The sequence below is a fragment of the Lissotriton vulgaris genome, chromosome 1_1, assembly GCF_964263255.1.
Source record: "Lissotriton vulgaris chromosome 1_1, aLisVul1.2, whole genome shotgun sequence".
NCBI lineage: Eukaryota > Metazoa > Chordata > Amphibia > Caudata > Salamandridae > Lissotriton > Lissotriton vulgaris.
Window position 1 is genome coordinate 1,368,168,627 of NC_141685.1, and position 20,743 is coordinate 1,368,189,369.

Consider the following 20,743-nt stretch of genomic DNA (forward strand, 5'->3'; position numbering starts at 1 on the left):
GGAGAAATTACACTGGGAGCAGTTAAGCTTGTAACACGGGGGAGAATAGAAAAGAAAATGCAGTTTTATGAAGTGTGTTTGCCTAATCCAGCTAGCACTTTTATTTTATTTCTCTATTTGCTTCTTTTATTGGTAAAGTAAGTTTCAAGTGCATGCACAGGTATGACCGAGAGAGCCAGGGTATAATAATTTGAAGCGTTTGCACCAGCGCTAATGAAGGACGAGAGTTATAGCAAAGATATGAAAGGGGGAGCGATAATAAATATGGGATATGGCAATAGTGACACCAAAATAAGCCACCTATTTATAAAACTGACATGGAAGAAATACTAAAGGTTAACTTCTGAAATTGTAGCTGAAGTTAAAAAGATTCTCGTTGTCGGCAGGATTCGAACCTGCGCGGGGAGACCCCAATGGATTTCTAGTCCATCGCCTTAACCACTCGGCCACAACAACTGGCTGTAAGGCGTGTGCACATAATCTGTATGCAAGTTTTCAAGGTGTCCCACAGCAAATTCCTGATATTCTGCAATGCACTTTTTAAAAATAATGTTTTTTTCAGCAGGCACATTCTCTCCTAAAAACAAAAATTGCATGCGTATATCTCTAGTTTGGAATACCATAGGCTTGCATGCATACTCGCATGGGTCACTCAAGTTTTTTGGACCCTATTGCACTCTGTTTTCGTGCTGCTTTTAGTATATGGCCCATATTACAGAAGTCTACCATCTTCGAGTATTTGAGGCTCCTTTGTAAGTGCTTTATATTTTTTCCTTGAAGAGCTATATAATAAAGGGGTCCGGGAAAGATTGCATTTATGGAAGATAAAAGAAGGCCCACTTGTCTCACCAAATGCTGTAGAGAAACCGGATGTTTTACTCATGTTATCCTTAGTTCGTTTTTGTTAGACCTTGCACTCTTAAGGTGGTCCCAACCCCACCTTATTGCTTTTCACCTCCGCATTTTGCTGTATCTTTTTGTTGGCCTTAGGACTCTGATCACTTTATCGCTACTAATCAGTGCTGAAGTGCACGTGCTTCTTCCCTAATCATGTGTATAATTGGAGTATACCTGACTGACAGATTTAATTTACTTGAAAGCCCCTTGTAAAGTGGTATACCATATACCCAGGGACTGATTGTGCCGCCCAAAGAAATAGCATTTCAAACCTGTCTCAAGCCTGCTACTGCAGTGCCTGTGCTGCAGTGTACTGCCACTTCGACTTGGCATTTAAAACTACTTGCCAAGCCTTAAACTCCAATTTTATTACATATCAGTAACCCCTAAGGTAGGCCCTAAGTAGTCCTAGGGGCATCATGCTATGTAAGTAAAAGGTAAGACATGTACTGTGGTAGTTTGTATGTCCTAGTAGTATCAAACAGTCTATTACATTTTTCACTACTGTGAGGTCTGCCCCTCTCATAGGTTAGCATTGGGTATTCCCTTATACTTTTTGGGGGTAATTCCATATCAGAGAGGAGAAGCTTTATTTATTTATTGATAAATCCTATCTACTGGTGAGGTTGGATTTAACCTTACTATTGTATAAATGCCATTTTTAGAGAGTGAGCATTTCTCTGCACTTACTGCTCTATTTGCATGAAAACCTGTCTTCAATTGACGTCTGGATTGGGCTGCGAGACAGCTACATATGTGCATTTCCTGTAGACAGCCACAACACAGGTCACTCAACTGCAACTGCGTTCATCTGCATTCTGATTGGCCTGGGGGAGAGCTCCGCTCCCCTTACCGCAAATATGTTCAAGAACGATAATTTATGTCAGTAAGTACAGTATACCTACATCTTATAATCATGTGTGTTTAAATAATTTGTCGTTAGATCGTTTAACTATTGAAAAGGATCTGTTTTTAATAGACATTTTACAAAAACAACTGGTACATTTGGGAAGTCTGTAAAGGAAAAACCCAACTGCCGTGACATTGCCAACCACAATGCCGTGACTCGGATTCGAACCGAGGTTGCTGCGGCCACAACGCAGAGTACTAACCACTATACGATCACGGCGAGCTACTTGGGCTCAATAATGTACAGTGACATGAAGAAATTATAATTCGGAACACTCAGGGCTACTCCTGTGATAGGCTGAATGTGTTCATTGCTTCCTCATTCCTTATACAAAGGCTTTATCTCCTCAGTGGTTCAAAGGCTGAAACCGTTTCCTGGCCGCCTGCTTGTGAACTGGCAGGAGTCAAAGATCACACATACACTGGTGGGCCTGTGATGGGACACCAATGCAGAGAAACACACCTGGCGCAGATATTCTATTCTGTTTATTAGACCTGCATCTCCCCTGTACCTCCTCAAGCCATCTGTATGTGAAGCAAGAAAGAGTTAAGGAACGGTCCATCTACACTTTTATTGGGAGGATGCTGCCGTGAGCTCCTCCCAGCTAATCACACAAACAGCAGTAAAGCAAGATAACTACACAGTTAGGGGGGGATTGCATGGTTAGGTTTTTGAGGAAATATTGAAACTGACCTCAGTGACTCATAATCAGAGCTGTGGCTAATGCCTGCATGCCTAATTATGATGAAGCAAGAACCATGGCTCGTAGGGGCCCCAAAACACACTTTTCTTAGCCCATTGAATTAAAGTATAAACTTCTGCCATGTGTGAGTGGTAAAGGCTTGTTAATTTTGTTGCTTTTCAAATTCACGTCTGACAACAAGACGAAGGAACATTGGGGCATCAGACGCTTTGGAAAGTAGCCACCAACCGCAGAGAAAGAGAGAAAGAGGGAAAAGACAGTATGAGGTGTGGAGAAAACAGCAGCAGGTACAAGGAGCTCAAATGAGATTAATGGCGCCTAAATAGAGCACGTAAGGGAACAGTTACAAATCTAAGAAAAGGGAAAGAAAAGACTAGGGAAAAACACAGAAAGAGCTTGTAGATGAAATTCTCTTCCAGGAACAGCAGGTTAAGAGAAATTACACAGGGAGCAGTTAAGCTTGTAACACGGGGGAGAATAGAAAAGAAAATGCAGTTTTATGAAGTGTGTTTGCCTAATCCAGCTAGCACTTTTATTTTATTTCTCTATTTGCTTCTTTTATTGGTAAAGTAAGTTTCAAGTGCATGCACAGGTATGACCGAGTGAGCCAGGGTATAATAATTTGAAGTGTTTGCACCAGCGCTAATGAAGGACGAGAGTTATAGCAAAGATATGAAAGGGGGAGCGATAATAAATATGTGATATGGCAATAGTGACACCAGAATAAGCCACCTATTTATAAAACTGACATGGAAGAAATACTAAAGGTTAACTTCTGAAATTGTAGCCGAAGTTAAAAAGATTCTCGTTGTCGGCAGGATTCGAACATGCGCGGGGAGACCCCAATGGATTTCTAGTCCAACGCCTTAACCTCTCGGCCACAACAACTGACTGTAAGGCGTGTGCACATAATCTGTATGCAAGTTTTCAAGGTGTCCCACAGCAAATTCCTGATATTCTGCAATGCACTTTTTAAAAATAATGTTTTTTTCAGCAGGCACATTCTCTCCTAAAAACAAAAATTGCATGCGTATATCTCTAGTTTGGAATACCATAGGCTTGCAAGCATACTCTCATGGGTCACTCAAGTTTTTTGGACCCTATTGCACTCTGTTTTCGTGCTGCTTTTAGTATATGGCCCATATTACAGAAGTCTACCATCTTTGAGTATTTGAGGCTCCTTTGTAAGTGCTTTATATTTTTTCCTTGAAGAGCTATATAATAAAAGGGTCCGGGAAAGATTGCATTTATGGAAGATAAAAGAAGGCCCACTTGTCTCACCAAATGCTGTAGAGAAACCGGATGTTTTACTCATGTTATCCTTAGTTCGTTTTTGTTAGACCTTGCATTCTTAAGGTGGTCCCAACCCCACCTTATTGCTTTTCACCTCCGCATTTTGCTGTATCTTTTTGTTGGCCTTAGGACTCTGATCACTTTATCGCTACTAATCAGTGCTGAAGTGCACATGCTTCTTCCCTAATCATGTGTATAATTGGAGTATACCTGACTGACAGATTTAATTTACTTGAAAGCCCCTTGTAAAGTGGTATACCATATACCCAGGGACTGATTGTGCCGCCCAAAGAAATAGCATTTCAAACCTGTCTCAAGCCTGCTACTGCAGTGCCTGTGCTGCAGTGTACTGCTACTTCGACTTGGTATTTAAAACTACTTGCCAAGCCTTAAACTCCAATTTTATTACATATCAGTAACCCCTAAGGTAGGGCCTAAGTAGTCCTAGGGGCATCATGCTATGTAAGTAAAAGGTAAGACATGTACTGTGGTAGTTTGTATGTCCTAGTAGTATCAAACAATCTATTACATTTTTCACTACTGTGAGGTCTGCCCCTCTCATAGGTTAGCATTGGGTATTCCCTTATACTTTTTGGGGGGTAATTCCATATCAGAGAGGAGAAGCTTTATTTATTTATTGATAAATCCTATCTACTGGTGAGGTTGGATTTAATCTTACTATTGTATAAATGCCATTTTTAGAGATTGAGCATTTCTCTGCACTTACTGCTCTATTTGCATGAAAACCTGTCTTCAATTGACGTCTGGATTGGACTGCGAGACAGCTACATATGTGCATTCCCTGTAGACAGCCACAACACAGGTCACTCAACTGCAACTGTATTCATCTGCATTCTGATTGGCCTGGGGGAGAGCTCCGCTCCCCTTACCGCAAATATGTTCAAGAATGATAATTTATGTCAGTAAGTTCAGTATACCTATATCTTATAATCATGTGTGTTTAAATAATTTATCGTTAGATCATTTAAATATTGAAAAGGATCTGTTTTTAATAGACATTTTACAAAAACAACTGGTACATTTGGGAATTCTGTAAAGGAAAAACCCAACTGCCGTGACATTGCCAACCACAATGCCGTGACTCGGATTCGAATCGAGGTTGCTGCAGCCACAACTCAGAGTACTAACCACTATACGATCACGGCGAGCTACTTGGGCTCAATAACGTACAGTGACATGAAGAAATTATAATTCGGAACACTCAGGGCTACTCCTGTGATAGGCTGAATGTGTTCATTGCTTCCTCATTCCTTATACAAAGGCTTTATCTCCTCAGTGGTTGATAGGTTGAAACCGTTTCCTGGCCGACTGCTTGTGAACTGGCAGGAGTCAAAGATCACACATACCCTGGTGGGCCTGTGATGGGACACCAATGCAGAGAAACACACCTGGCGCAGATATTCTATTCTGTTTATTAGACCTGATTCTCCCCTGTACCTCCTCAAGCCATCTGTATGTAAAGCAAGAAAGAGTTAAGGAACGGTCCATCTACACTTTTATTGGGAGGATGCTGCCATGAGCTCCTCCCAGCTAATCACACAAACAGCAGTAAAGCAAGATAACTACACAGTTAGGGGGGACTGCTTTTTAGGTTTTTGAGGAATTATTGAAACTGACCTCAGTGACCCATAATCAGAGCTGTGGCTAATGACTGCATGCCTAATTATGATGAAGCAAGCACCATGGCTCGTAGGGGCCCCACAACACACTTTTCTTAGCTCATTGAATTAAAGTATAAACTTCCGCCATGTGTGAGTGGTAAAGGCTTGTTAATTTTTTGCTTTTCAAATTCACGTCTGACAACAAGACGAAGGAACATTGGGGCATCAGACGCTTTGGAAAGTAGCCACCAACCGCAGAGAAAGAGAGAAAGAGGGAAAAGACAGTATGAGGTGTGGAGAAAACAGCAGCAGGTACAAGGAGCTCAAATGAGATTAATGGCGCCTAAATAGAGCACGTAAATTAACAGTTACAAATCTAAGAAAAGGGAAAGAAAAGACTAGGAAAAAACACAGAAAGAGCTTGTAGATGAAATTTTCTTCCAGGAACAGCAGGTTAAGAGAAATTACACAGGGAGCAGTTAAGCTTGTAACACGGGGAGAATAGAAAAGAAAATGCAGTTTTATGAAGTGTGTTTGCCTAATCCAGCTAGCACTTTTATTTTATTTCTCTATTTGCTTCTTTTATTGGTAAAGTAAGTTTCAAGTGCATGCACAGGTATGACCGAGAGAGCCAGGGTATAATAATTTGAAGCGTTTGCACCAGCGCTAATGAAGGACGAGAGTTATAGCAAAGATATGAAAGGGGGAGCGATAATAAATATGTGATATGGCAATAGTGACACCAAAATAAGCCACCTATTTATAAAACTGACATGGAAGAAATACTAAAGGTTAACTTCTGAAATTGTAGCCGATGTTAAAAAGATTCTCGTTGTCGGCAGGATTCGAACCTGCGCGAGGAGACCCCAATGGATTTCTAGTCCATCGCCTTAACCACTCGGCCACAATAATCTGTATGCAAGTATTCAAGGTGTCCCACAGCAAATTCCTGATATTCTGCAATGCACTTTTTAAAAATAATGTTTTTTTCAGCAAGCACATTATCTCCTAAAAACAAAAATTGCATGCGTATATCTCTAGTTTGGAATACCATAGGCTTGCATGCATACTCTCATGGGTCACTCAAGTTTTTTGGACCCTATTGCACTCTGTTTTCGTGCTGCTTTTAGTATATGGCCCATATTACAGAAGTCTACCATCTTTGAGTATTTGAGGCTCCTTTGTAAGTGCTTTATATTATTTCCTTGAAGAGCTATATAATAAAGGTGTCCGGGAAAGATTGCATTTATGGAAGATAAAAGAAGGCCCACTTGTCTCACCAAATGCTGTAGAGAAACCTGATGTTTTACTCATGTTATCCTTAGTTCGTTTTTGTTAGACCTTGCATTCTTAAGGTGGTCCCAATCCCACCTTATTGCTTTTCACCTCCGCATTTTGCTGTATCTTTTTGTTGGCCTTAGGACTCTGATCACTTTATCGCTACTAATCAGTGCTGAAGTGCACGTGCTTCTTCCCTAATCATGTGTATAATTGGAGTATACCTGACTGACAGATTTAATTTACTTGAAAGCCCCTTGTAAAGTGGTATACCATATACCCAGGGACGGATTGTGCCGCCCAAAGAAATAGCATTTCAAACCTGTCTCAAGCCTGCTACTGCAGTGCCTGTGCTGCAGTGTACTGCCACTTCGACTTGGCATTTAAAACTACTTGCCAAGCCTTAAACTCCAATTTTATTACATATCAGTAACCCCTAAGGTAGGCCCTAAGTAGTCCTAGGGGCATCATGCTATGTAAGTAAAAGGTAAGACATGTACTGTGGTAGTTTGTATGTCCTAGTAGTATCAAACAGTCTATTACATTTTTCACTACTGTGAGGTCTGCCCCTCTCATAGGTTAGCATTGGGTATTCCCTTATACTTTTTGGGGGGTAATTCCATATCAGAGAGGAGAAGCTTTATTTATTTATTGATAAATCCTGTCTACTGGTGAGGTTGGATTTAATCTTACTATTGTATAAATGCCATTTTTAGAGAGTGAGCATTTCTCTGCACTTACTGCTCTATTTGCATGAAAACCTGTCTTCAATTGACGTCTGGATTCCGCTGCGAGACAGCTACATATGTGCATTCCCTGTAGACAGCCACAACACAGATCACTCAACTGCAACTGCATTCATCTGCATTCTGATTGGCCTGGGGGAGAGCTCCGCTCCCCTTACCGCAAATATGTTCAAGAACGATAATTTATGTCAGTAAGTACAGTATACCTACATCTTATAATCATGTGTGTTTAAATAATTTGTCGTTAGATTGTTTAAATATTGAAAAGGATCTGTTTTTAATAGACATTTTACCAAAACAAATGGTACATTTGGGAATTCTGTAAAGGAAAAACCCAACTGCCGTGACATTGCCAACCACAATGCCGTGACTCGGATTCGAACCGAGGTTGCTGCGGCCACAACGCAGAGTACTAACCACTATACGATCACGGCGAGCTACTTGGGCTCAATAACGTACAGTGACATGAAGAAATTATAATTCGGAACACTCAGGGCTACTCCTGTGATAGGCTGAATGTGTTCATTGCTTCCTCATTCCTTATACAAAGGCTTTATCTCCTCAGTGGTTGATAGGCTGAAACCGTTTCCTGGCCGCCTGCTTGTGAACTGGCAGGAGTCAAAGATCACACATACACTGGTGGGCCTGTGATGGGACACCAATGCAGAGAAACACACCTGGCCTAGATATTCTATTCTGTTTATTAGACCTGCATCTCCCCTGTGCCTCCTCAAGCCATCTGTATGTGAAGCAAGAAAGAGTTAAGGAACGGTCCATGTGAGAAGTTGGCCTGGTATATAATGCTCACTAGTTCTAGTGATCACTTTGTACCATGCCAAGCAACCCTTATGATGATGGTTGTAATTCAACCTTGTAGACCAGTTATCCTAGTGGTAACGTGGACAAATCAGTCTTAGGCTAAACTCTGAAAGGCATGTGAAGCCAGCTGTTATACCATACACAACCCCCTTGAATACCAAATGAAAGAGACACCACACAGATATATATTGAAAATATATATTGATTTATTAACTATTAAAATCCCCTGGACTCTTTATGAGCACAGAAGCACAAGCGTAAAATCACAAGACAGTTTAAAATACACAAAAGTTGCACAATATGGATGAGCCCTAGGGGCCACCTAAACCATATACTAAGAAAGTGGTATAAGAGTTACCTAGAGGAAAGTGAAGAGGCCTAGGGCCTTGGGAATCGCTGGAGCTATTCGAGACTGGAGTTAACTAAGTCGGGAAAGGCCCACGGGACTCGGGTGCAGTGTTCAAAGTGCACGCACTTCTCAATACAAAGTCTATGGTGCGTAAAAAGCACAAAGTTAGAAAGTTAGGAACCTTCCGAGTGACCTACGGAGCTGAAACTTAAAACACAGGCCCTTGGGATGTGTACCAGTGCAGGAGCACCGGCGGAGCTGAGTTACCTCACCCACAGGAAGCGGGTGCACAGGGTCGAAGATGTGTCGGGTTTCGTCACGCTGGTCGATGGTGCTTGGAGCTGAAGATGCTGCAGGCGGCTCGATGAGAAGAGTTCCGGTGGATCCAAGGGTGGATCAGAAGAGTTGAAGACCTGAAAGCAGAGGGGACAGTGTTCAAAGTCACTAGCCAGTGACTACCGTGGAACCAGATTGGAACCAGGCGATGTCGGGTGCAAACAGGCGTTGTCGGGTAGCTTCTTTCTGCAGCCACGTGGATACCCGGGGTCGAGGACGTCCAGGAGTCGGTCACGAGCTGTCCCACGTAGGCTTCTCGCTGTTGGCGGTGTCGGCGACCTGATCGGAGCAAACAGGCCTTGGCAAATGCAAGCCACGCAGAAGTTGAAAGATGCTGTTCACTCGGACCAGCAAGGTCAGAGCGGGTGCTCCTTTTCACAGGAGCTTGGGTAGGTCTGGAGCAATCAGACCTGCTGTTTAAATCTTCGGGTTCGTCGCCAAGATGGCCGCTGACCACGTGGCTAGTGGCCGGGATGGCGCGTCGAGTGGCACAGTGCAAAAGGGCCCCACGCAGATCGTGGAGATGCTGGGGGGCTGATCTTCGGTGCAAGGGCTGCTCGGTGGTGGGGGTTCTCAATCCCCAAAGCACAACATTGAGGATGCCTCAGAAGCTGCGCAGTCAGCTTTTCGAGTGTCTTCCAAGAGGTCCGGTCCCACGTCACTCGGTGCCTCCACGGGTCCCTTCTTCGCAGGGACTGTGGATCGGGCTCTGAGAGGTCTGGGAGTCTGGTTCTTGTCGGGCTCTGGGCTCGGTCTCCGGTGGGAGGCGGCGGCAAAGCAGACGTCGAGTCGCTGGTTGGTACCTGTGTTCACAGGGTGGTCACTCCTTGGCCACAAGGGAGATTCTTCTTCAGTCTTCTGTGCAGCAGAATGTCGAAGTCCAGTCTTCTTCTTAGTTTTAAGTTGATTTCGGGATGATCTGCTGTGCAATGGCACTGCTCCCCCTCTTATTCCCAAACTGGGGGTGGATCACCTACTAGGTCCCTCCTCTGGGAGGAACCAGGAAGGGGGGCGGTTACACCCCCTTTCCTTTGTCCAGCTCCGCGCCAGGACTGGGGCTGGAAGGCCCCAGAACCGGTTTGGACTGGCCTATGCACGGGGACACCTTGTGTGCCCCGGGCATGTCTGATTCTTTTCAGCCCTGTCCTACCTAATACACAAAATCCTGTCTGGGGTGGTGCTCGCACCTCCCAAGGCAGGAAACCCTTTGTCCAGGCCACCATCTGCCGAGTTTCGGTCAGCAGCAGGAGGCCAGACTTGTGTCTGTGGTGGCAGCGTCCATTTTGTGAAGCTGAGGCTCTGTTTAACTTTAACCGGGGTTAAGGCTACACACATGTCGCGTCCCTCTAGAAGGGTGGAATGCTATCCCCGTCGCCAGAATTGGCGAGGGGATAGTATTCCAATTCGTATGACACCTTACTCGACATGTTTTGATAAAGCCAAACCAAAGATAGCATTTAACCGCGAGGATTATAATGCACTTAAGAGTATATGGTATGGCAATATCCCGGAACAGCTTAGGGAGTTGTTCCCGACAGCTGCAGACAGGCTCAGCTCATGCCAGAGCACCATCTCACATATTTCCAAGCACTCTGCCTCCAGGATTGATGAGGCCTTCCATAGGAGTGGCTGATAGGAACATATGTGTCCAGTTTAGGGTTAGGCACAGACATACTGTACCTAAGTAAGAGGTGGTTACACCGACTTACCCCAGCTGAGTGATCAGCCAGTTGTGTCAAAGATGGAGGCCAGGCCAGGGGTGGCACAATACGTGCTGCAGCCCCTGGTAGGCCTTGGATACACCTATGCCCTGGGCACCTAGGGTGCACTATTACAGGGGCTCATAAGGTGAACCAGTTCCAATTCGTAATGCACCTAAAGTGCATTGGCATCAATTTAGAGAGAGAACAGCAGGCTGTGGGTCTGATTAGCAGGCCCACAGCCACATTAAGTCAGAAACCAGTGAAGCAAAAAGCAAAAATTTGGGGTGACCATAGGATAGCAGACCCTACTCTCCTACATAACCCCCCCCCAAACGCAGGGACATTAGGCTAACCTTGACCAGTTGTGTCTTCATGTTCTAAGTGGAAGTACCTGGAGAGACCATCTGCGTTGCCATGGTCAGTCCCTGGGCGGTGCTCCACTGTAAAGTCCATCCCCTGTAGGGAAATGGACCACCTGAGTAGTTTGGGGTTTTCACCCTTCATCTGATTAAGCCATAGGAGGGGCTTATGGTCGGTCTGAATCTTGAAGTGAGTGCCAAATAAGTATGGTCTCAACTTCTTCAGGGCCCACACCACAGCAAAGGCCTCCCTCTCTATAGCTGACCAACGTTTCTCTCTGGGGGTCAGCCTTCTGCTAATGAAAGCAATGGGCTGGTCCTGGCCATCTACATTAAGCTGTGAAAGCACTGCTCCCACTCCCAACTCAGAAGCATCTGTTTGGACAATGAACTCTCTTGAGTAGTCAGGACTCTTCAGGATAGGTGCAGAGCACATGGCCTTCTTCAGGTCATCAAATGCCTTTTGACAGATTTCTGTCCACTGAACCTTTTTGGGCATCTTCTTGGATGTCAGATCATTAAGAGGAGTCACAATGGACCCATAGTTCTTAACAAACTTCCTGTAGTACCCAGTCAGGCCCAAGAAAGCTCTGACCTGAGTCTGGGTAGTTGGAGGGGACCAGTCCTTGATGGTCTGGATCTTACTCTCCAGTGGTTGAACTTGGCCTCCACCTACAAGGTGGCCCAGGTATACAACCTTGCTCTGCCCTATCTGGCACTTTGTTGCCTTGATAGTGAGGCCTGCCTTCTGCAGAGCCTCAAGCACTTCCTTCAGGTGGATCAGGTGATCCTCCCAGGTGGAGCTAAAGACAGCAATATCGTCCAGATAAGCTGCACAAAAGTCATCCAACCCAGTGAGGACTTGGTTCACCAACCTTTGGAAGGTGGCAGGTGCATTTTTCAAACCAAAGGGCATCACCACAAACTGATAATGCCCACTAGGGGTAGAAAATGCTGTCTTGGCTTTAGACTCCTCAGCTAACCTGATTTGCCAGTAGCCAGCTGTCAAGTCAAATGTGCTCAAATATTTGGCAGAAGCCAACTTGTCAATGAGCTCATCTGCCCTTGGAATAGGGTGTGCATCTGTCCTGGTGACAGCATTGAGTCCTCTGTAATCCACACAGAACCTCATCTCTCTCTTGCCATCTTTGGTGTGAGGTTTGGGGACCAGAACCACTGGGCTAGCCCAGGGGCTCTCTGAAGGCTCAATGACACCTAATTCCAGCATCTTTTGCACCTCAGTCTTTATACAGTCCCTGACGTGGTCAGGTTGCCTGTAAATTTTGCTCTTTACAGGAAGACTGTCACCAGTGTCCACCACATGTGTACACCAGTTAGTCTGACTGGGTGTCAATGAGAACATATGCCTGTATGCCTGTAGAACTTGTCTGCAGTCATGTTGCTGATGTTCAGTGAGGCTGCCACCTAAGGCCACACCATCAACTGAGCCATCCTCAGGGTTCTGAGTGAGCAGGTCTGGGAGAGGGTCACTCTCTTCCTCCTGTCCCTCATCTGTAGCCATGAGCAAGCCCATGTCTGCCCTGCTGACATATGCCTTCAATCTGTTCACATGGAGCACCCTGTGGGGGCTCCTGGGAGTTCCTAGGTCCACCAAGTAGGTAACCTCTCCCTTCTTTTCCAGAATTGTATGGGGTCCAGACCATTTGTCTTGGAGTGCTGCTGGGGCCACTGGCTCCAACACCCATACCTTCTGTCCAGGCTGAAACTCAACAAGGACAGCCTTTTGGTCATGCCAAGCTTTTTGTAATTCTTGGCTAGCCTCAAGGTTTTTGGATGCCTTTTCCATGTACTCTGCCATCCTGGAGCGGAGACCAAGTACATAGTCCACTATGTCCTGTTTAGGCTTTTTGAGAGGTAACTCCCATCCTTCCTTCACAAGACACAGGGGTCCTCTTACAGGGTGCCCAAACAACAATTCAAAGGGGCTGAAGCCAACCCCCTTTTGAGGGACCTCTCTGTAAGCGAACAAAAGGCAGGGCAGAAGGATGTTCCATCTTCGCCTGAGCTTTTCAGGTAATCCTTTAATCATGCCCTTTAGGGTCTTGTTAAATCTCTCAACAAGCCCATTGCATTGTGGGTGATAAGGAGTGGTGAACTTGTAGTTTACACCACATTCCTTCCACATAGCTGTCAAATATCCAGACATGAAGTTGGTACCTCTATCTGATATTACCTCCTTAGGAAACCCCACTCTGGAGAAAACTCCAAGTAAGGCCCTGGCCACAACAGGAGCTGTTGTGGTCCTAAGGGGAATTGCCTCTGGGTACCTGGTGGCATGATCCACTACCACCAGTATGAATCTGTGCCCAGATGCTGTAGGGGGATCCATTGGACCAACAATATCAATCCCCACTCTCTCAAAGGGAACCCCCACCACAGGTAGTGGTATCAGGGGGGCCTTTGTTGTTCCACCTGCTTTACCACTGGCTTGGCAGGTTTCACAGGAGCGACAAAACTCCTTGGTGTCTTCAGACATGTGAGGCCAGTGAAAGTGAGGGACAAGCCTGTCCCAAGTCTTGTTCTGGCCTAGGTGTCCTGCTAAAGGAATATCATGGGCCAAGGTGAGTAGGAAGCCCCTAAATTGCAGAGGTATAACCAACCTCCTGGTAGCACCAGGCTTGGGATCTCTAGCCTCTGAATAAAGGAGTCCATCGTCCCAATATACTTTATGGGCACCTTGAGCATTCCCAGCAGCCTCAGCAGCAGCCTGCTGTCTGAGGGGTTCAAGAGAAGGACAGGTTAACTGAGCCTGCCCCAAGTCTGCCCTAGAAGGTCCCCCTGTCCCCAGAAACTCAACCTGATCAGGTTCAAGTTCTTCAGGGACAGTTCCCTCAGGGGTCTCAAGATCAGTTTCCTGTGAAGCCTGATCCTCACTTGTAGGCAGTTGGGAAGGCGCAGCCTTAACCCTCCTGTTCTTCTTCTTGGGAGGTACTTGGTCCATTGTTCCAGGATCCAAGACCTGAGGTTCAGAGAGGCACTTTTTGGCCTGTGACCTGGTCACAGCAAGGACATGTGATGATATCCCTAACATCTCTGCATGAGTCCTGTACTCAACTTATGACCATAGAGAGTTCTCCAGGTCATTGCCCAACAAACATTCTACTGGGAGATCAGCACTAACCACAACTTTCTTTAGGCCAGTTACCCCTCCCCAGGAAAAGTTAACAAGTGCCACACTATGTGTAGTAGTGACATTGCTGGCATTGGTCACCAGGTAATCATCGCCTGGCATGTATTGTCCAGGGTCCACAAAGTTAGGTGTCACCATAGTGACACTGGCACATGTGTCCCTGTAAGCTTGAGCCACTTTGTTGTTAATCAAAGGTGTCTGTCTGTATTTGCCCAGGTTACTGGGACTTATGTCAGGGGTCAAATCTATGTCCCCTTCACAAACCAGAACAGCCTGTGTAAGGGTTCTGACTAGGTCAGAATCTCCTTCAGTTCCCAAAGTGATTCCCACTAAACCCTTGGCTTGAGGACCAACACTGCTAACTGTACTAGTGGGTGCAGGTGCCTTAGGGGCTGCAGTGCTGGGGGCTCCACCCTTTTTACACTCACTTGTCCAGTGAGAGGTGTTCTTACAAGTTTTACACCAGGGTTTCTTCTGACCTTCTTTCTTCTTCTTCTTGGAAGTTTGGGACCCACCCTCTGTCTCAGTTTGGGGCCCTGTTGAAGACTTCTGGTCTTTAGCTTTCTGCTCCCCACCCTTCTGGTCTGTTTTCTTCTGGTCACCACCCTGGTTATGGTTCTGGTTCTTTTGCTTAACTCTGGTTCTTACCCATTTATCTGCCCTCTTTCCCAATTCTTGGGGAGAGGTCAAATCTCAGTCAACCAAATGTTGATGCAACTGCTGGTTCTGACAATTATTTAAAATTTGTTCTCTCATCAGCAAATTGTACAATCCTTCATAGTCTGTAACCTTGCTTCCCAGCAACCATCCCTCCAGAGCCTTAGTGGCACACTCAACAAATTCAGACCAGTCCTGAGTCTGTGTCTTCTGGGTATCTCTGAACATTAACCTGTACTGTTCAGTGGTTAAGCCTAACCCATCAATCAGAGCACTCTTCAGGACCAGGTAGTTTCTAGAATCCCCATCACTAACTGTGAGGAGTCTGTCTCGGCCTCTACCTTCAAAGGAGAGCCACAAGATTGCTGCCCACTGCTCCTGAGGGATCTGCTGTACTCTGCAGGCTCTCTCCATTGCAGTAATCCATTTATGGATGTCATCCCCAGCTTTGTAGGGGGGCACAATCTTACTCAGGTTTCTATTATCAAAAGACCTGTCTTTATCCTTGTGGATATTGCTGCCACCAGTGGGTTCTATTACCCCACTCTCTCTAGGCTGTCTTGCTCTAGCAAGTTTCTCTTGGGCCAGGGCAATCTCTAACTCTTGTCTCTGGACTCTCAATTCAGCCTCTCTAATTTGAGATTCTCTCAATTTGGTCTCATGTTCCCTTCTCTGAGGGCTAGTCATCCTCCTTCTGGAGTGACCATGAGAACCTCTAGAAGCATGGGAGTTGTCAGAGTCACCTGAGTGAATCCTTCTCCTCCTGGGCTCCTGGTTAAGTCCACCTGGGGGTCTGAATGGGTTGTTACCTGATTCATTCCCAAGTTGACTTAAGTTAGCCTGGTTCAGTCTACTGACCAGCACCTGACTATTTCTGTCATCATCTGACTCACTGCTTTCCACCTCCTCCTCCTCTTCTTCTTCCTCTACATCTACCTGAGGAGCTCCAGTGGTGGAGGCTTCCTCATCTACCAGGATGATAGGGGCAGGGGTGTCTACAGTGTCATCCTCTGAAGGATGGCCTCTTTCAGCATCCCCTGTGGGGTTTGCTTTAGAGGTCTTTAGAGCCTCAGACTGATCCAAGAGCTCTCTTAGGTGGTCTGTAGTAGGGGAAGGCCCTGTCTTCAGACCCCTTAAGACACAAAGCTGTCTTAATTCCTTAAAGGGAAAAATAGCAAACTGGGATGGTGCCCTTGGAGAGTCACTCTCAACAGGAGTAAGTCCACTGGACCCCTCTGTTCCAGACATTGCTCTAGTGTGGGTGGATGTGTTGCAATCTACCTACACTGGTGTTTACCTACTAAACCTATCTAGTAGTTGTAGCTAGGGTGTGGTACTCCCTTTGCTCTACAACAACTAAGTTCAGTAGAACTTAATTATACTAGTCTTGTTTTATATGTACCTAGCAGGTACCTGTATGATCTCTCAAATGATAATCTCAAAGATTGTAATGGTAAAACAACAGCAAGCTCAGATCCCAATCCGCTGCTCACCAATGTGAGAAGTTGGCCTGGTATATAATGCTCACTAGTTCTAGTGATCACTTTGTACCATGCCAAGCAACCCTTATGATGATGGTTGTAATTCAACCTTGTAGACCAGTTATCCTAGTGGTAACGTGGACAAAGCAGTCTTAGGCTAAACTCTGAAAGGCATGTGAAGCCAGCTGTTATACCATACACAACCCCCTTGAATACCAAATGAAAGGGACACCACACAGATATATATTGAAAATATATATTGATTTATTAACTATTAAAATCCCCTGGACTCTTTATGAGCACAGAAGCACAAGCGTAAAATCACAAGACAGTTTAAAATACACAAAAGTTGCACAATATGGATGAGCCCTAGGGGCCACCTAAACCATATACTAAGAAAGTGGTATAAGAGTTACCTAGAGGAAAGTGAAGAGGCCTAGGGCCTTGGGAATCGCTGGAGCTATTCGAGACTGGAGTTAACTAAGTCGGGAAAGGCCCACGGGACTCGGGTGCAGTGTTCAAAGTGCACGCACTTCTCAATACAAAGTCTATGGTGCGTAAAAAGCACAAAGTTAGAAAGTTAGGAACCTTCCGAGTGACCTACGGAGCTGAAACTTAAAACACAGGCCCTTGGGATGTGTACCAGTGCAGGAGCACCGGCGGAGCTGAGTTACCTCACCCACAGGAAGCGGGTGCACAGGGTCGAAGATGTGTCGGGTTTCGTCACGCTGGTCGATGGTGCTTGGAGCTGAAGATGCTGCAGGCGGCTCGATGAGAAGAGTTCCGGTGGATCCAAGGGTGGATCAGAAGAGTTGAAGACCTGAAAGCAGAGGGGACAGTGTTCAAAGTCACTAGCCAGTGACTACCGTGGAACCAGATTGGAACCAGGCGATGTCGGGTGCAAACAGGCGTTGTCGGGTAGCTTCTTTCTGCAGCCACGTGGATACCCGGGGTCGAGGACGTCCAGGAGTCGGTCACGAGCTGTCCCACGTAGGCTTCTCGCTGTTGGCGGTGTCAGCGACCTGATCGGAGCAAACAGGCCTTGGCAAATGCAAGCCACGCAGAAGTTGAAAGATGCTGTTCACTCGGACCAGCAAGGTCAGAGCGGGTGCTCCTTTTCACAGGAGCTTGGGAAGGTCTGGAGCAACCAGACCTGCTGTTTAAATCTTCGGGTTCGTCGCCAAGATGGCCGCTGACCACGTGGCTAGTGGCCGGGATGGCGCGTCGAGTGGCACAGTGCAAAAGGGCCCCACGCAGATCGTGGAGATGCTGGGGGGCTGATCTTCGGTGCAAGGGCTGCTCGGTGGTGGGGGTTCTCAATCCCTAAAGCACAACGTCGAGGATGCCTCAGAAGCTGCGCAGTCAGCTTTTCGAGTGTCTTCCAAGAGGTCCGGTCCCACGTCACTCGGTGCCTCCACGGGTCCCTTCTTCGCAGGGACTGTGGATCGGGCTCTGAGAGGTCTGGGAGTCTGGTTCTTGTCGGGCTCTGGGCTCGGTCTCCGGCGGGAGGCGGCGGCAAAGCAGACGTCGAGTCGCTGGTTGGTACCTGTGTTCACAGGGTGGTCACTCCTTGGCCACAAGGGAGATTCTTCTTCAGTCTTCTGTGCAGCAGAATGTCGAAGTCCAGTCTTCTTCTTAGTTTTAAGTTGATTTCGGGATGATCTGCTGTGCAATGGCACTGCTCCCCCTCTTATTCCCAAACTGGGGGTGGATCACCTACTAGGTCCCTCCTCTGGGAGGAACCAGGAAGGGGGGCAGTTACACCCCCTTTCCTTTGTCCAGCTCCGCGCCAGGACTGGGGCTGGAAGGCCCCAGAACCGGTTTGGACTGGCCTATGCACGGGGACACCTTGTGTGCCCCGGGCATGTCTGATTCTTTTCAGCCCTGTCCTACCTAATACACAAAATCCTGTCTGGGGTGGTGCTCGCACCTCCCAAGGCAGGAAACCCTTTGTCCAGGCCACCATCTGCCGAGTTTCGGTCAGCAGCAGGAGGCCAGACTTGTGTCTGTGGTGGCAGCGTCCATTTTGTGAAGCTGAGGCTCTGTTTAACTTTAACCGGGGTTAAGGCTACACACATGTCGCGTCCCTCTAGAAGGGTGGAATGCTATCCCCGTCGCCAGAATTGGCGAGGGGATAGTATTCCAATTCGTATGACACCTTACTCGACATGTTTTGATAAAGCCAAACCAAAGATAGCATTTAACCGCGAGGATTATAATGCACTTAAGAGTATATGGTATGGCAATATCCCGGAACAGCTTAGGGAGTTGTTCCCGACAGCTGCAGACAGGCTCAGCTCATGCCAGAGCACCATCTCACATATTTCCAAGCACTCTGCCTCCAGGATTGATGAGGCCTTCCATAGGAGTGGCTGATAGGAACATATGTGTCCAGTTTAGGGTTAGGCACAGACATACTGTACCTAAGTAAGAGGTGGTTACACCGACTTACCCCAGCTGAGTGATCAGCCAGTTGTGTCAAAGATGGAGGCCAGGGGTGGCACAATACGTGCTGCAGCCCCTGGTAGGCCTTGGATACACCTATGCCCTGGGCACCTAGGGTGCACTATTACAGGGGCTCATAAGGTGAACCAGTTCCAATTCGTAATGCACCTAAAGTGCATTGGCATCAATTTAGAGAGAGAACAGCAGGCTGTGGGTCTGATTAGCAGGCCCACAGCCACATTAAGTCAGAAACCAGTGAAGCAAAAAGCAAAAATTTGGGGTGACCATAGGATAGCAGACCCTACTCTCCTACAGTCCATCTACACTTTTATTGGGAGGATGCTGCCGTGAGCTCCTCCCAGCTAATCACACAAACAGCAGTAAAGCAAGATAACTACACAGTTAGGGGGGACTGCATGGTTAGGTTTTTGAGGAATTATTGAAACTGACCTCAGTTACCCATAATCAGAGCTGTGGCTAATGACTGCATGCCTAATTATGATGAAGCAAGCACCATGGCTCGTAGGGGCCCCACAACACACTTTTCTTAGCTCATTGAATTAAAGTATAAACTTCTGCCATGTGTGAGTGGTAAAGGCTTGTTAATTTTGTTGCTTTTCAAATTCACGTCTGACAACAAGACGAAGGAACATTGGGGCATCAGACGCTTTGGAAAGTAGCCACCAACCGCAGAGAAAGAGAGAAAGAGGGAAAAGGCAGTATGAGGTGTGGAGAAAACAGCAGCAGGTACAAGGAGCTCAAATGAGATTAATGGCGCCTAAATAGAGCACGTAAAGGAACAGTTACAAATCTAAGAAAAGGGAAAGAAAAGACTAGGAAAAAACACAGAAAGAGCTTGTAGATGAAATTCTCTTCCAGGAACAGCAGGTTAAGAGAAATTACACAGGGAGCAGTTAAGCTTGTAACACGGGGGAGAATAGAAAAGAAAATGCAGTTTTATGGTGTGTTTTTGCCTAATCCAGCTAGCACTTTTATTTTTTTTCTCTATTTGCTTCTTTTATTGGTAAAGTAAGTTTCAAGTGCATGCACAGGTATGACCGAGAGAGCCAGGGTATAATAATTTGAAGCGTTTGCACCAGCGCTAATGAAGGATGAGAGTTATAGCAAAGATATGAAAGGGGGAGCGATAATAAATATGTGATATGGCAATAGTGACACCAAAATAAGCCACCTATTTATAAAACTGACATGCAAGAAATACTAAAGGTTAACTTCTGAAATTGTAGACGAAGTTAAAAAGATTCTTGTTGTCGGCAGGATTCGAACCTGCGCAGGGAGACCCCAATGGATTTCTAGTCCATCGCCTTAACCACTCGGCCACAACAACTGACTGTAAGGCGTGTGCACATAATCTGTATGCAAGTTTTCAAGGTGTCCCACAGCAAATTCCTGATATTCTGCAATGCACTTTTTAAAAATAATGTTTTTTTCAGCAGGCACATTCTCTCCTAAAAACAAAAATTGCATGCGTATATCTCTAGTTTGGAATACCATAGGCTTGCATGCATACTCTCATGGGTCACTCAAGTTTTTTGGACCCTATTGCACTCTGTTTTCGTGCTGCTTTAGTATATGGCCAATATTACAGAAGTCTACCATCTTTGAGTATTTGAGGCTCCTTTGTAAGTGCTTTATATTTTTTCCTTGAAGAGCTATATAATAAAGGGGTCCGGGAAAGATTGCATTTATGGAAGATAAAAGAAGGCCCACTTGTCTCACCAAATGCTGTAGAGAAACCTGATGTTTTACTCATGTTATCCTTAGTTCGTTTTTGTTAGACCTTGCATTCTTAAGGTGGTCCCAACCCCACCTTATTGCTTTTCACCTCCGCATTTTGCTGTATCTTTTTGTTGGCCTTAGGACTCTGATCACGTTATCGCTACTAATCAGTGCTGGAGTGCACGTGCTTCTTCCCTAATCATGTGTATAATTGGAGTATACCTGACTGACAGATTTAATTTACTTGAAAGCCC

The 20,743-nt window shown here is 46.0% G+C and overlaps 4 non-coding genes across 4 annotated transcripts; all 4 read right to left on the minus strand.

Annotated features, from left to right (window-relative positions):
* Positions 1 to 374: 374 nt before the first annotated feature.
* On the minus strand, positions 375 to 456 carry TRNAS-AGA (transfer RNA serine (anticodon AGA)). Its single transcript has one exon. It is a non-coding gene; the product is annotated as a tRNA-Ser (tRNA).
* Positions 457 to 1,954: 1,498 nt separating this feature from the next.
* On the minus strand, positions 1,955 to 2,026 carry TRNAH-GUG (transfer RNA histidin (anticodon GUG)). The gene has a single exon. It is a non-coding gene; the product is annotated as a tRNA-His (tRNA).
* Positions 2,027 to 7,811: 5,785 nt separating this feature from the next.
* TRNAH-GUG (transfer RNA histidin (anticodon GUG)) lies at positions 7,812 to 7,883 on the minus strand. The gene has a single exon. It is a non-coding gene; the product is annotated as a tRNA-His (tRNA).
* A 12,132-nt stretch (positions 7,884 to 20,015) lies between these two features.
* On the minus strand, positions 20,016 to 20,097 carry TRNAS-AGA (transfer RNA serine (anticodon AGA)). The gene has a single exon. It is a non-coding gene; the product is annotated as a tRNA-Ser (tRNA).
* Between the last annotated feature and the right edge of the window lie 646 nt (positions 20,098 to 20,743).